Here is a 17,784-nt window from a genome sequence, read left to right as displayed (position 1 = left end):
GTATTGTCAGTCAGGATTTCTGATTTGTGAGCACTTATTAGAATATTTTGTTTCAATGGGGAAAGAAGTAATCATGTTCTTCAGTGCTCCCATTGAAATCAACTTGAATGACATGAGCCTATATTTGGCTAGATTGAGATCAGGGATTTTATATAAAATCTGGCAGGAAACAGACGTTATATGTTTTGTCTCTTGTCTCTTTCTTTGTTTTAATATTATGGGGTTCACTGGAAAAATTGTTGGTAGAAAATTAGTCAAGAAGACACAGTGGAAACTGGTCCATTAGAGCCAATGGGGTGCTGCCCCACCAGCTGTGGTCTGCCCTCTGCCAGCCTCCACCTGCCTTCCTGCTTAGTTGTATCCAGTCCAGGGGGTGACACTGCCTGTCATGTTCCTTCTTAGTCTCAATATTACCAGTACAGAACTCAGTAAAGAGGAGGATGGGGGATAAGTTCACAAGACAGGAATTTATCTATCTGCTTAAAAGCTGAAGAAGCTAGCTCTTTCTTCTTGAATGATTTAATATCTTACACATGGTTTACCTCTTCCTTAGCGCAATACCAAAGAACTACCAACATGTTCTCTCCTTGGTATTTGCTGTGAAGGAGATCAGTGAGAATCCTGGGATCTTACCAAATGTCAGCCTGGGATTCCACATCTATGAAAGCTACATACATGCAAGGATGACTCATCTGAACACCCTGAAACTTTTGTCCACTACGGAAAGAATTGTCCCCAACTTCAAATGTAGCAAGAAGAATATGGTAGCTGTTATTGGAGGACTAGACTCTGAAATCTCCCTTCATATGGCTAGTATCTTAGACCGCTACAAGATTGCACAGGTAGAGTGGGTGTGTGGGCTAGTAAGCTTTTCTGACTCAGACAGCCTGATATAATAAACCTTCTTAGATATCCTTAGGATTTATGTCTCCATTGTTTGTTTTATGAGAGAGAAAGTGAATGGAAGAGAGAAATATTTAGTTGACACGAAAGTGTAAGATTTGCGAAAGTATTTCTTACACTAATTTTGATGATATGCATGTGGTGCATGGGCTATGCTTTATTATATCTAGAGGTCAGCAATGCATTTCAAAAATGGAAACAATTTCTAATATGTGTTGCTTTTTTATGATCCACAACTATGATACAATGTGGTCTTTTAACCAACCAAGCAACCAACCAGCTGTGTATATGTCTCTCATGAGGGTAGTATAGACATCTATGTCTAAAGTAAGAATGAGAAACCATCAATTTTTCAGGGATGTTTCTAAGTTTTAGCAAAAATTAAAAGATCTAATAAAAGATCCAGGGTCCAGTTCTTACACTATATTAGTGGTCTGGTTCTCCTCCTACCTTACTCCTCACGGTGATTGGTATTATAAGCCAATGTGGGGACATGCATGATGAGGCTATTTTACCATACAGTATTTTTTTTGGCCACTTGCCAAAGTGATTAACATGACAGAACAAGGATTTTTTTTTTTTTAAGGTAAGGTAATACACAGTTTAAGATCCTCCATGGTGCAGAATGGTAAGCAGCGGTAACGCAGCCAAAGCTCTGCTCAAGGCCGGAGTTCAATTCCAACGGAAGGAGGAAGTCGAATCTCCGGTAAAAGGGGTCAAGGTCCACTCAGCCTTCCATCCACCCGTGGTTGGTAAAATGAGTACCTGGCATATGCTGGGGGGGGGGTAAAGAAAGACCGGGGAAGGAACTGGCAACCCCACCCCATATATATGGTCTGCCTAGTAAACGTTGCAAGACTTCATCCTAAGAGTCAGAAACGACTCGCACTATTTATTTATTTATTTATTCAATTTATATACCGCCCCATAGCTGAAGCTCTCTGGGCGGTTCACAACAAGTAAAACATCTGATATACAATTAAAACCACATATCAAGCAATTTAAACATACATTGATGATATCAAAAAATTAAAACATATGTATACACATACAACTGCATATTAAGTATTAAAAAGCTAAAATACTAAAATACTAAAATGCTAAAGCTAAAAAACTAACTAAAACTAAAATGCCTGGGAGAAGAGGGAGGTTATTACCTGGCGCCGAAAAGTTAGTAATGTTGGCGCCAGGCGTACCTCATCAGGGAGAATATTCCATAGTTCGGGGGCCACCACTGAGAAGGCCCTTTTTCTTGTTGTCACCTTCCGGGCTTCTCTCTGAGTAGGCACCCGGAGGAGGGCCTTCGATGTTAAGCAGAGTGTACGGGTAGGTTCATATCGGGAGAGATGTTCCATCAGGTATTGTGGTCCCGTGCCGTGCAAGGCTTTATAGGTTAAAACCAGCACCATGAATCGAGCCCGGAAACATATAGGCAACCAGTGCAAGCGGGCCGGAATCGGTGTTATATGTTCGGACTGCCAGGTCCCAGTTATCAGTCTGGCCGCTGCATTCTGCACAAGCTGTAGTTTCCGAACCGTCTTCAAAGGCAGCCCCACGTAGAGTGCATTGCAGTAGTTTAATTTAGAGGTTACCAGAGCATGAACAACTGAAGCAAGGTTTTTCCTATCCAGATAGGGGCGCAGCTGGGCCACCAGCCGAAGTTGGTAGAAAGCACTCCATGCCACCGAGGCTACCTGGGCCTCCAGTGACAGGGATGGTTCTAAAAGAACTCCCAAGCTATGAACCTGCTCCTTCAGGGGGAGTGCAACCCCATCCAGAACAGGTTGAACATCCACCATCTGGTCAGAAGAACCAGCTATTAACAGCGTCTCAGTCTTGTCTGGATTGAGCTTCAATTTATTCACTTTCATCCAGTCCATTATCGCAGCCAGACATCGGTTCAGCACCTTGATAGCCTCACCTGAACAAGATGAAAAGGAGAAGTAGAGTTGCGTGTCATCAGCATACTGGTGGCAACGCACTCCAATACTCCTGATGACAACACCCAGCGGCTTCATGTAGATGTTAAAGAGCATGGGGGACAGAACTGACCCCTGCGGAACTCCATATTGGAGAGCCCAGGGTGCCGAGCGATGCTCCCCAAGCACTACCCTCTGGAGACGACCCGCCAGGTAGGAGCAGAACCACTGTCAAGCAGTACCTCCAACTCCCAAATCCGCAAGTCTATAAGTGCGAGGGCACCTTTACTTTTTTTTAATACCCAGTTTACACACAGAGAGAAAATAAGAATCTGCATGTGTTGCCTACAAGGCTCAAATTAAAGCATTGACAATAGTTTATAAAGATGTATATGGCCTGGGGCCCAAGTATCTGGAGGGCCAACTCATTACCACCCAGCTTGTTCCTTAAAAAGACCCTTGCTGGTATTTAGACGCTGCTGGGCTCTTTCTGGGAGGAAAGGTGGGATATCATCATCATCATCATCATTCTGTCTGCACCAACAGATCTCAGGTCCCTCAGGTGTCAAAGGCCATGGTAAAGAGATGTCTGCAGCACTTGCTGAAAACTGCACAGTGAAAGTGCCAGACACACTTGTGTGGGAAGGGAATTCAACAATGCAGGGGATGCCACAGAGAATGTCCTGTCCAGACCACCATCCCCCCAGCTTCTGAGGGTGGTATAACTGCTGATCTTAACACTCAAGAGGGTCTGCATCAAAGTAGGTGGTCTCTCAGATATTTGGGCCCTAAGTTGTTTAGGGCTTTAAACTCTAGTATGAACACCTTGAGTTGTGCCTGGAAATGAACTAGCACCCAATGCAACTGTTTTAAAACAAGGGTCACATTATATGAGTTCTTAAAGCAACCCCAGCTGGTAATCTGGCTGCTTCAGTTTGGACTAGTTGAAATTTCCAAGTTGTCTTCAAGGGCAGCCCCATGTTGGGCACACTGGAATAATCAAATCTGGTTGCAGATCCATATCCATATCAAATCTATCAATTCCAGTGATTTCTGTATTTGATGGTAAGTGGTATCAAACATGGCCTACTCTCTTATGACACCCTGATGTGGAATTCCCTATCCACACGCATTGGTCTCTTATGTGGTTAATTTTAGATGTCAGCTAAAGACATACCTGTTTCTCAGGCTTATGGTACCATTTGTAATTTCTCATTCTTATTGTTTTAATTTTTCTTGGTATGCATGGATAGATACTGTATATAGATGGATGTTTTACAGCTTTTGTATTGATATATATGTTTTATACTCTGGGCTTATCCAGACGACTGCAAAATGTGTGACACGCCCGCTATGTGTGTACATTATTTTACTGTTACGCACTTTCTCAGGTTAAATCTACTCCTTGCAATACCGGCAAAAATGTGATTTGCTGTTTAAAATCGGGAATCATCCACTGTGCCTTCAGAAGGTAGGATGCAATACTGCGGACTTTACAGCTGATTGGTGGTTCTTCGGCGTTTCCCCTTGCCCTTTCTCCTCATTCCAGCCAATCACGTATCTGCACTTTTGCACATGTGTGAGAATAAGCCTGGGAAAATTGAACCAATCATCGCAATGGTGGGGTGTTGGGGAGGGTCTGCAACTACTGTGCAGATGCATTTTATTTTTTGCCAGCCTGCAAACTGGGCGGCCGGTCTGGGTGAGATCTGCAATGCACAGCAAGCGAGCAAGGGGCTGCTGATCGGTTTCATGCCTGCCTCTGGAAAGCTTTGTCAATTTCATTCTACTCTCTGGGGTTTTTGTTTCAAATCATTTCGCCATGGGAAGGAAAGGGAGAAGCACGGGTGTGTGACACGTTTCTTGCTTTTTTGGAGAAATAAGTGCAATTGCCAGCGTGTGTATCTCCTTAAATATCCATAAAGTCAGAAAAGCATACATTCCATAAAGGCAGAACAGCATACATAAGCGTAATATCGCAAATACAAACAAGAAAGTAAGCAGGCTTCAAATGGGTAGACCTGGTGGCCTGGTCTACCCATTGAAATGCATAGACTTTCCAGACACCAGGTCTAGCCATTGAAATGCGAGATCTACTCACTGAAACGCACTGGCTGTTGTGACACCAGGTCTACCCATTGAGACGCATGGGCTTTTCTGCCCCCAGTTCTACCCATTGAAAGTAATGGGCATTCCCTGCCCTGCATATGAGTGGTTTGCTACAGCGTCCCCGCCGTCCGGAACCATAGAGACTGGAGAACCATACAGCAAGACACGTGTCACCCCCCTTCTCCTTTTCCTTCACGCGGCAAAATGATTTGAAACAAAAACCCCAGTGAGTAGAATGAAATTGATAAAGCTTTCCAGAGGCAGGCGTGAAACCAACCAGCAGCCCCTTTCTTTTTTGTATTTGCGATATTACGCTTAAACGAATGTATGCTTTTCTGCCTTTATGGATATTTAAGGAGATACACACGCTGGCAACTGCACTTATTTCTCAAAAAAAGCAAGAAACGTGTCACCCCCCCTTCTCCCTTTCCTTCCTGTGGTGAAATGATTTGAAGCAAACACCCCAGTGAGTAGAATTAAATTGACAAAGCTTTCCGGAGGCAGGCTGAAACCAACCACCCCCCTCCTTCTCCCTTTCCTTCCATGGCAAGAACTCCTTTACAGCCATATTGTGCTTTGTTGCAAAGGGGGAGAGAAGCATACGTCATTTTTTGCTGACCAATCGGTTGATAGGGGGAGGTTTTAGAGGCGGAAAAAGCAAAAAGAATGTAGGGGTCTTACCGCTGTGTGTGCGGGTGCAAAAAAATGGTTTTTTTAAATTGGGAAACAGCGAACTAAAAGGTAAAGTGAGGACTATCAGATGACAAACCGAATATGGAAACTGTGGATTATCCCACTCTGTTTGGATAGGGCTTCTGTCTGGGTACCTTGAAGCTGAAGGGTGGATTATAAATCTAATTATCAATGGTGATGATAAAATAGCAATAATAATCAATTAATATTTCATGAACATATAATGAAATAAGTTGAAATATGCTAGTACCCTACCACAAAGCTGAAGAATGAAATCACTAATTCATTGTCTTAAAAAAAAAAAAATTAATGTTGGCATCAAGGAAAATAGGAATAGAACACATAATGTTCTTATTTTCAATGCTCCTTAAAAAGAATCCTTCTTAAAAATGTTGCACTGTGAATTTAAAAAAACCTCAACCAAGATGTTATCAATAAAAAATAAGACAAAAGTTCTAATGCCCATAACACAAGCAGCTTGACATTTAGATTCCTTCAAATTCTTCCTACATAAAAATTGCTTGTTTGTTTTTTACTTTATAAAATTCCTATGGGTTCCAAGCAGTTATCTGGATTGAGTAATTACTGTTTAGCATTATGTCTACTATTTAGTATTGCATCTGCCCAAGGTAGTGAACCCCCCCATTTTTTTTAGATTGCATATTGTTTATTAGCTCCAGTGGTGAGTAATAAGTCACAGCTCCCTTCCTTCTACCGGATGGTTCCCAATGAAGAATATCAATATACAGGGATTCTCCATCTTCTTCTGCATTTCCAATGGACATGGGTGGGGATTGTTGCATCAGATAATGAAAATGGAGAAAAGTTTATGCAGACCTTGATGCCGATGCTCTTCCAGCATGGAATCTGTACAGCCTTCATTGAAAAAACACCAACCATATCTCAAGTTATAGACAATTTCAGTTCATTAAAACTCATCCAGGCCAAATCTTTTTTCCGGACCATATTAAAAGTCAAAGTGTTGGTTTTATGTGCAGAACCTCAGACCATGACAACATTGATATGGATGGCATTTTTATTTTCAATCTTAGAAGATACTACAGAGTTTTCTATACATAAAGTGTGGATTATGACAGCGCAGTGGGATTTCTCATTAGAAACAATGCAAAGGGAGTTTAATATACAAGCTTTCAATGGTGCCTTATCTTTTGCAATTCACTCAAGCAAAGTGGTGGGTTTTACAGAATTCTTGCATATCCTACATCCTAGTTATTTCCAAGGTGATGGTTTTATCAGGATCTTCTGGCAAAAGGCATTCAACTGCTTATTTTTAGATTCTAATAAGCACAAGCAAAAGACAGATACTTGCACTGGCCAAGAGAAGCTAGAGAACCTCCCCGGTGCTCTTTTTGAAATGAACATGACTGGCCAAAGTTACAGCATTTATAATGCAGTCCACATCATAGCACATGCTTTACATAAGATGTATTCATCCAGGCCAAAACATAGAGCAATGGCCAACAGAGACAAACTGGATCCTTCTATTCTGCAACCTTGGCAGGTAAGATTTCACATCCAGAGAAAGCCTCCTATAATGTGTAATGACCTTCAGCTCATGGAGAATACCACCAAAATAACACAGCAATCACCTTCTGTCTCTTCTATGGTCAAATGCCTTCCTTTGCCCTCTTACTCAAAGCACCAGAGAAACCTACTAGTCAAGATTTTACCCATATGTCTTCCTATACTCTAGTTGAGGAACTCACAGCAGTTTGTATCCTTTCCTTTACTGCTTCTTCAAGAGCATGAGATACATGCCTCTTTTACCTGCAGTTATTGATCAGCCCAGTGTTATTCCTCAGGCTGGGTGGCAGTGGCAAAAGTTTTGTGGAAGGAGCTGCATGATGGACTCCTGTCTTATGATCTTGAGATTGCCTACATAGACAGAAGGAAGTCTTGGGAAGCAAAGAGTTGGTTTAAAGTCATATTTATTAAATATAAGGTGAGGATCTATAATTAACTTTAAGTATGGGCAAATGACACCCATGTAGTCAGGAGGGAAAACCTCTTGTCTGCTATCCAGAGCTAAACCACCCCAGCTGTGCTCCATCAGCCTAATGGCACAATGACAGGTAAAGTTTCCCATCTCCCCAAAAAGGAGAGCAATGCATTGAAAACAGGTTCAAATTTTCTCTCTGTTGAATATGCTCCTGTGAGCTAGTGGTGGTAATCAGAAATGAACCAGAGTAAAAATAATAAGTAAAATAAAATTATATGAACATATTTAAATCAAACCATGGAAATGATGAAACTATACAAAATAACTGACATATAAGAATGAAAACAGTATATGACTACAATATGAGGCCAATTTATAAAAGGAAAACAATATTAGATTGGCAAATAAAAATAATGAGCTGAAGAGCTACCAATACATCATATATATTACTAAGCACTAAATTGCATCTGCCTAAAACTTCCCAACCTTACAGCATTTTATCCTAAAGATTAAGGTGGTAGGATTGAAGCTATATATTTAAGCATGAATGCAAGGAACTGGCTTCTGTGGACTCAGGAAGGAAGTTGAGAAAGAAGAGTCAAGGATCCAGAATGGTCCAAGTGGGAAATAAGTTCAGGTAACAATAAAGGTGCTTACCGATACTCAAATGCTTTTACCTGCCTGCAAATAAGGGCCATAGGTTCCTCACAGATAAAGAATGAATATGAAGAGTGAAAAATATGTTTTCAAATATTGGATTTTCTATTCAGGCATTTCTATATGGTGTGTTTGTTTCTATCACTAACTGCATAATCTTTCAGTTCACCACACCTTTTTTGGAAATTAAATTTGATCTCTGCACTCAAGTGGAGAGTGTTGGTTTATTTCTCAAAATCTGACATCAATGGCAATTGATTGATTAATAGGAAAATATACTTAAAATGTTCTAGCCATAATATTATGTTCTTGGCCATTCAATAGTGCGACCTTCATAGTATGATTTTCTTATCTCTAGTGCAAGAAAAATAAAAACATACTTTTGTCATTTTGTTAAGTCTGTCCTTGCCTCTTCCAATCTAGCTTCACTCTGTCCTGAGGAGCATCTCATTCAACAATAGTGCTGGTGACACAGTGTCCTTTGATAAGAATGGTGAATTAGCAGCTGGGTTTGACATTATTAACTGGGTTACTTTCCCAAACCAATCCTTCTTACGAGTGAAAGTTGGAATGATGGATCCGCAGGCTTTACCAGGCCAAGAGTTTCTTATGAATGAGGAAACCATCACATGGCACAGCACATTTAATCAGGTGGGTTGGACTATAGGATTTTAAAAGACAGAAATATATACAGTATACGTTATAGCACATATATATTAATATTAATAATCTTTCCCATCTTGCTGGGAAAATTCCATTTTTAAAAAGATCTCAGGGACAGCAAATTATTTGGAAAATGTTTATTTATTCCCCACCTTTCTTTTCATGATAGAAACACAAGGCAGCTTACATATGGTTCCCAAGTGGTCTTCCATCCAGGCACTAACCAGACCTGACCCTGCTTAGCTTCAGCAGGGAGCTGGCCTTATGTGCCTTCAGACCATAGCCACATACATACAGTGTTCAATAGATTTCAAAAATAGATTGATCTACATGAATGTAACAGTATTGAATTGCTATTTATTTAGTATAACAAAATTAAGCGACCTGAGACTTAAATATAGTACTCCTATATCATTTTACAGTAATCTGCCTTAAAATTAGTGGGACCTGGTAAGGTCTGGAATTAAAGCTTCTAACGCCCCTCTTGCTTGCACGGGTGCAGAACCTATTTGGATGGACCACCCTTGGAGACATATGTAATCTGATGAATTATTGGTTGCTCTGGGGGACTTTCTGTTCTGTTGGATAGAATTGACAATCCTGTCAAGGTCTAGTCTTGCTATGGGATGGCAAGATGAGGTGGGATACTGTTATGATTGCTCCTGAGTGCCCTCTCTAATGCTGTGGAGACCACTCAGCACCCTAGTTTTCCAGGGAACTAAGGTCTATAAAATGGGCCATATAGCAGCTAGAGGGCAAATGGTGCATGTCTCAGGGTAAAGCTGACTGAAATATATATAGAGAGAGAGAGAGAAAAAAAGGTGTTACCAGTATTCTGATGATACTCAGCTCTACTTCTTTGTAACATCTGAATCAGATGAGGCCTGAATCAGTGTCTGGAGTCAGTGATAGGCTGGATGACAACCAACAATCTAAACTTGATAAGACAGAAGCCCTGCAAGAGACTTCTTAAGTTTGGGAAATTGGAAGGTTGACTATCCTTGATGGAGTTATACTTCCTGAAGGATCAGGTATATAGCTTGGAAGTATTCTTAAATCCATCACTGTCACTTGAGGTACAGGTTTCGTCAGTGGCTAAGAATGCTTTCTTCCAGGTTTGGGTGGTATGACAGCTATGATTGATCCTGGGCAGGGATGTCTTTTAGTGTAATAGCACCAGTACTTTAGTACACTGTTTTGATTCACACCCACAGTTCTCCTTGCTGAAAATGTTTGTTTCATCAAACAGTCAAGCAGATTTAGATAATTAATTTTATTCATTTTTTATTTTATGCTTTTATCATTTTATGCTGTTTTAATGATGTTGCACACTGCCATGATATTTTTAAATGAGTGGGTAGTTTAGAAATACTCTTACGAATAAATAAAATACATAAACTCATTTCTGAGGACATATGTTTTGTATGGACAGGTGCAGCCCCTTGCAGTGTGTAATGATCACTGCCATCCAGGCTACAGGAGAAAAAAGAAAGAGGGGAAGCCATTCTGTTGCTATGATTGTGATCCATGTCCAGATGGGATGATTGCAAACCAAAAAGGTAGGAGATGTTATGTGCAGTATTATAAAATACTTCCACATATATTTCAACAGTTTTCCTTTAGCAGGAGTTCAATTCTTCTACACAGAACAGGATTTATGACAACACTTTTGCTCCTCTGGCTGGCCTTAAACAAGGCCCAGACAGAAGCGTGTTTGTGATGAGACCAACGGAAGGGCAAGTAGCCATTCTCTAGTCTACATCATGGATAGGCTGCCAGGGCTGGGGAGAAGTGAGCAGGGAATATAAGGAAGCCCCACCCTTATCCTTCTCTCTTTGGGCTGCACTCAGCCCACCCACCCAGTATGCAGTGTGGGATTAACTGCTCAGTAATAGGGGGCTGAGTAGGAATTTGATTCCGCTCTATGACTGGCCTGTAATGGGAACGTTTTCACCTACTCTACACTGCAATGCTAGATAGGAGCAGCTAGTGGTGGGAGCTGAGTAAATAGGTTGCTTGGGTGAACTGATTGATTGGTTTGATCACTTGGTGAATGTGTGGGAAAAGGTGACACATTGGCACAAATGGTGGGTACTCAGAGGCACTGTTCAGATGAACAGTTATTCCAGAAACTTGCATATAGGGCTGTGGGACTGGTGGGGCAGGTTAAGGGTTACTTTTTAGGTTAACCTTTCTCACTTGAAGTTGTGGGGCTACAAGGGGAAGTGGATCAGGAAGGCCTCCCTCCTAGCCCTGTGATACACAGGGTAGGGATGGAATTAAAGTCATATTTCCTTCCTGCAGGGTAGGCTCACTCAATGATGACAGGCATAGGAGCCTGATAATTTATGTTTCCCATGCATTGACTTTCCCCTATGCAGACCATGAGATCTGTTATATTTAATAAAGTGACCCTAGCTTAAACCCTCACCTTCGTTTCTTGCCTATTTATTTCTGGTTTCCTCACACAAAGTCAAGATACAGATTCTAACACATCACACACATGCAAAACCAATAAATAAAACCCACTTACCTCTTCATTACCAACATTTACCAAGGAACATCATTGTACGTTTAAAACAAGCCCGATGATATAAGCCCAACTGACACTTACTGCTAGTCAAATAATTTTTGAACATGCTCAAGTTTTACATCCATTTACATACCTTATAAGTAAATAATATTTTCTAATAAAGATGCAAATGTAGCAACGAGCAAACAAAAGGCTAGTTTATTCAGTATGTGCTCTTGGGTAGATAGCCCAGTCCATTACATAAGATAAAGTTACACACTTATATCTAGCTTATACTTAAACTCATTACTACTACTACTACTACAACTAATAAGCTTGCTGTTGTTGTTGTTGTTATGGGCCTTCAAGTGTATTACAACCTATGACAACCCTATGAATCAGCGACCTCCAAGAGCATCTGTCATGAACCATCTTGTTCAGATCTTGTAGATTCAGGTCTATGGCTTCCTTTATGGAATCAATCCATCTCTTGTTTGGCCTTCCTCTTTTTCTATTCCCTTCTGTTTTTCCCAGCATTATTGTCTTTTCGAGTGAATCATGTCTTCTCATGATGTGTCCAAAGTATGATAACCTCAGTTTCATCATTTTAGGTTCTAGTGACAGTTCTGGTTTAATTTGTTATAACACCCAATTATTTGTCTTTTTTGTGGTCCGTGGTATCCTCAACCTGTCCTCCAACACCACATTTAAAATGAGTTGATATTTCTCTTATCCGCTTTTTCACTGTCCAACTTTCACATCCATACATAGAGGTCAGGAATACCATGGTCTGAATTAGCCTAATTTTAGTGTTCAGTGATATTTCTTTGCATTTGAGGACCTTTTCTAGTTCTCTCATAGCTGCCCTCCCCAGTCCTAACCTTCTTCCTAATTCTTGACTATTGTCTCCATTTTGGTTAGTGACTGTGCCGAGATATTGATAATCCTTGACAAGTTCAATGCCCTCATTGTCAACTTTAAAGTTACATAAATCTTCTGTTGTCATTACTTTACTCTTTTTGATGTTCAGCTATAGTCCTGCTTTTGTGCTTTCCTCTTTAACTTTCATCAGCATTCGCTTCAGATCATTACTGGTTTCTGCTAGTAGTATGGTATTGCCTGCATATCTTGAGTTACTGATATTTCTCCCTCTAATATTCACACCTCCTTCATCTTTGTCCAATCACGCTTTCCGTATGATATGTTCTGCATATAGATTAAACAAATAGGGTGGTAAAATACACCCGTCTCACACCCTTTCCGATGGGGAACCAATTCTGTGAATCATCAAATCATTCAAATAAAAAAAGATAGAAGTTGAACGGGATGATAATGAGTAAAACCAAATTTGGCTTGCACTAAGTGTTGGTAGAACAGGGATGTGCGTACCAAATGCTTAATTGAAGTGTTTGGTCCTGCTTCAAACAATAGGATTTCTCTCTTGTGACATTGCTTGAAGTCTTCAAGTATTTAGGCATCTGTTGTTTTCTTTCTTTCAGACATGGATGCCTGTAGTAATTGCCCAGAAGATCAGTATCCCAACAAGGACCAAAATCAGTGCATTCCCAAGATTTTATCCTACCTCTCTTTTAATGAACTTTTAGGAATCATCTTTACTACATCAGCAATTTCTTTCTCTTTGATTACAGTATTAGTGATTGGAGTATTTAAGAAGTACCAGGACACTCCCATAGTGAAAGCCAACAACAGGACCCTCACCTACATCCTCCTCGTCTCCCTCCTTCTATGTTTTCTCTGTTCCTTGCTCTTCATTGGACAACCTGGAAAGGTGACCTGCCTCCTCCGACAAATGGGTTTTGGCCTTGTCTTCTCTATGGCTCTCTCCTCTGTGTTGGCCAAAACTATCACTGTGGTTATGGCCTTCATGGTAACCAAACCAGGATCCAGGATGAGGAAATGGGTGGGGAAAAGAATGGCATATTCTATTGTCCTTTCTGGCTCATTCTTTCAAGTAGGCATTTGTACAGTTTGGCTGATTACTTCTCCTCCATTTCCAGATACAGACATGCACTCAATGAATGAGGAAATCCTATTTGAATGTAATGAGGGTTCACCCACCATGTTTTACTGTGTCTTGGGTTATTTGAGCTTCCTGGCAACTGTCAGCTTCACTATGGCTTTCCTAGCCAGGAAGTTACCTGACAGTTTCAATGAAGCCAAATTCATCACTTTCAGCATGCTGATCTTTTGTAGTGTTTGGGTGTCTTTTGTTCCAGCATACCAGAGCACAAAAGGAAAATACATGGTAGCTGTGGAGATCTTCTCCATCTTGTCCTCCAGTGCTGGATTACTGGGTTCTATTTTCTCCCCTAAATGCTACATCATTCTTCTGAGGCCTGAGCTGAACAACAAGGAACATTTAAGAAGAAGAGGAAAGTAAAGAGTGCAAATTCTTCTCTGTATATACATTATCTATAATTAGGGTTGCCAGGTTCATGGCCTGAGACTGATCCTGTATCTTTAGGAGAAGAGAAAGTCAGCCAAGTGTAGGTATTCTTGCAACACTGTAATGAGAAAAACCACAAGTTGGAATTCTCCCTTCCCCCTGCACAACTTTTAAAGATTCAGAAAACCTCTTGGAGGCCGGGTCCAGCAACCAAGAGGTCTTCTGTATCTTTAAAAGTTCTGCAGGGGAAAGGGAGAATTCCACCTTGTGGTTTTTCCCATTACAATGTTACAAGATCACCTGCACTTGGCTGACTTTCTCTTCTCCTAAAGCTACAGGATCAGTCTCAGGCCATGAATCTGGCAACCCTATCTATAATACATAATTGTTTGGACTGTCAATCAGGTTGAACACAATTATATCCTTAGACGGCTACAATTCTGAAAGCTCCTTCTATTATAATTTAGAAATGGTTTAAATTTGTAATGGGTCATCACTTCTCTAAAATAAAAAAATAAACTTTTAACTAATTCTCCATTCTGATAAAAAAAAATGAATCCAGGCCATCTGATGTGCCTTGAATAAGCACTGATATGTGGACTTTTACAAAAAGAGATATTCATCCACACAAAATTGTGAAGCTAAGCAGGGTCAGGTCTAGTCAGTGCCTGGATTGGAGACCTCCTGGGAACCATATGTAAGCTGCCTTGGGTTTCTCTCGTGAAAAGAAAGGAGGGTATAAATGTAATAGTAGTAGTAGTAGTAGTAGTAGTAGTAATTCTCCCTGAAAGATATATGCATCCCAATAAAAAATGAGTCCAGACCATCGTACGTGCCTTGAATAAGCACTGATATGTGAATTTTACACAAGAAGATATTCATCCACACCAAACTGGGAACAACACATATACACCTCAGACTGTTCTGTCTGAATCCATTGAACTCAGGCATGGAGATGAAGGTGTGCTTTTCTTTAATAGGTTTAATAGAAAATTTCAGTTCAGTACTCTTCATGAATCAGCTTACAGGTTACACAGACCTCAGCATGTCTTCAGGTACAAGTAGGCACAGCTACACAGCACTGAGAAGTTGTTGGACCAATTACGCTCCCCCTTACAATCCTTAAGTAAGTCTGGGCAAACTCCTTCATCTTGCATCAGAAAGGTGTTGTGGTCAGGAGCGTATGCGCATGTGAGCACTCCTTCTCCGTGGGACAGTAAGAACCCATAGAGCTGCCAGCACAGTAGGCTACATGTCCAAGGCAAGGGTGGTGGAGAAACTTCAGCAAGATTGCCCTCCTCAGGAGGAGTGTGCTGCGGTGACGTTGGGATGGGCAAGGAAGGAGAATGCAGTGAAAGTGAAGAGGCTGCTTCCAGATCAGGCTGAGCCTCTGCAGTTGTAATTGGAGTCACAGGGGCGGAGCTGTCACTGTCAATGGCACTGGAGTCTTCGCTCTCAACCCTCTCTGAAAGCAAGCCACTAGAGCCTTCTCCCAAATCCCAGTCCGTCTCCTCCTCTTCATCCTTATCAATGCAGGACTGTACCATGACAGACTTTAGAAATAGGTGAGACATTGATTTGAATCTTGTATGAGTATTGGAATGTAGATTTCCATGCACATTCAAATGCCTACCTGTATCAACAAGTGTTAGGTTCTCACTATTATGTTTTCAGCTGAAGATGTTCAACAAGCCTTTTAAGGGGACATTTGAAATTTTTAAAATAAATTTATTTATTCTTGGTTTTTTATTGATGTTTCTATGATTTTACTGCTCATTGCTTTGAGATGTTTCATGGAAGTGATTCATAAATTAAATGTCTAAATAATGGAATGAGATGGATGCCTCTAGAAGTCCTTCTCCATTAATACACATCCCTACAGAAAAAGGAAAACAATGAGCCTGAGATTGACTTCTATATTTATATACTGGGTGGAGGAGGGAGTTGGACTCAGTGGCCTTATAGGCCCCTTCCAACCCTACTATTCTATGATTCTATACACCTTAAGTATTCACATTTCTAAATAGTATACATGAAAGCAAGCCTACATAAAAACATAAAATGCATTCAGGAACAAGAAATGTTTAGTCATATGTAAGGAATATTAGGTTCACAGAATAACACCCTAGCGGCATTTTGGCATTAGATATCCATCTAAATTCTGAGCAGTTCTTCTTAGCACTTAGCAGTAGTGGACCCTAAAGATTTCAAATAAAAATGTTGCATGGATATGAGGCTGAAAAATGGTCAGGTTGTAGGATCATGTCTTGATGTGTTGCATTGTTGACCTTTCTTCAATTTCTGCAACCTGTTCCCTATCCTTTATTTATATATTTGCATACACCAATAAAATTGTCATTATCCTCAGGAGGCTTTGGAGCCAACCCAGGTCTTTGGCCTATAGCTGCTGCCAGATTCCATTTTCTTCAGTGTCATGGTCATGGGCTTAATAAATACACAAACTACTGCTGATATGGTTGGGGCTATTTGTGGTCATGGGAAGGATGGAATACAAAGACTGGTCTGGGCCAAGGTGTCATCAATGTGGTATTAATACCCAGTTTTCTCTCTTTTGGTCATCAAATATGGCTGAAATAATGAAACAGTGCCAAGACATGACAACCCAGTCTGTGGCAGTTGAAGTTGAAGTTGAAGTTGAAGTTGAAGTTGAAGTTGAAGTTGAAGTTGAAGTTGAAGAAGAAGAAGAAGAAGAAGAAGAAGAAGAAGAAGAAGAAGAAGAAGAAGAAGAAGAAGAAGAAGAAGAAGAAGAAGAAGAAGAAGAAGAAGAAGAAGAAGAAGAAGAAGAAGAAGAAGAAGAAGAAGAAGAAGAAGAAGAAGAAGAAGAAGAAGAAGAAGAAGAAGAAGAAGAAGAAGAAGAAGAAGAAGAAGAAGAAGAAGAAGAAGAAGAAGAAGAAGAAGAATTCCATGCTAGGGATTCAATGCTAGGAAAATAAAACTCTCAATTTCATAGTGATGTTGGATACAAATATACAGTGTTACTGTCCTTGGAATACTGTGTGCAGTTCTGGTAACCTCAGCTCAAAAAGAATATTGAAGAGTTGGAAAAGTGGCAAAAAGAGACAACCAAAATGTTCAAGGGGGTATAGCAACTCCCTGCTGAAGAACGGTACAACCATTTGGGCTTTTTATGTTTTGGGGGAAATGGCAAATAAGGTGGGTCATTAGCCGGGTGTATTAAATTATGCATGGTGTGGAGAAAGTGTAATATGAGCACCTGAGGCCTCGACTTTAGACTACAGGTGGAGCTTCAATTAGTTGAATGTTCATCTCTATACAAAATATAAATCCAGGACTTATGCAATAATATGGAAGTGGAAGGCTAGGCTAGAAATTGTGCCCTTAACATCCAGCATTTTATGTGAATTACACACACACACACACATGCACACATGGGATGAGCATATATGCGGAGTCTGAAGTGGTAGAAACTACAACATAATTTGACTACTCTCACCTGTTAATGCTGTCAAGCTGAATTATGATTAATGACACTTTCTCCACATCACCCTTTCTTTAGGTCAGGAAGCAGGACAACACCTCTTGGCCCTGTGGCCGCTATTACTCAATCTTTGTGCTACACAAAAATGTAAATGTACTGCCTTCAAGTCGATTCCAACTTATGGTGACCTTATGAATAGGGTTTTCATGAGTCTGAGAGGCAGTGACTGGCCCAAGGTCACCCAATGAGCTTCATGGCTATGTGAGGATTCGAACCCTGGTTTCCCAGGTCATAGTCCAACACCTTAACCACTGCACCACACTGGCTCTCTTGATGACCCATAAATTAATCTTCACTGTCCACATGGAAAAGCTTTCACTCACATTGTTTTAAACTGTGGATGAGACATTTCCCCCTTAGAACTCCTGAAAGCAGTTGCCTTTCCTGGTATGTATGGAGCTGTATATTCTGTATATGTATTCTGTATTCTGTATGTATATT

General features: G+C 40.6%; 1 pseudogene; it reads left to right on the top strand.

The window, feature by feature from the left end:
• The first annotated feature begins 9,889 nt into the window (after positions 1-9,889).
• Positions 9,890-13,859, top strand: LOC133367611 (vomeronasal type-2 receptor 26-like; annotated as a pseudogene).
• Positions 13,860-17,784: the final 3,925 nt, after the last annotated feature.

This window comes from Rhineura floridana, chromosome 11 (assembly GCF_030035675.1).
Source record: "Rhineura floridana isolate rRhiFlo1 chromosome 11, rRhiFlo1.hap2, whole genome shotgun sequence".
Lineage (NCBI taxonomy): Eukaryota > Metazoa > Chordata > Lepidosauria > Squamata > Rhineuridae > Rhineura > Rhineura floridana.
Note: the sequence above shows the minus strand (reverse complement) of the source record. Positions and strands in the feature narration are given on the sequence as shown.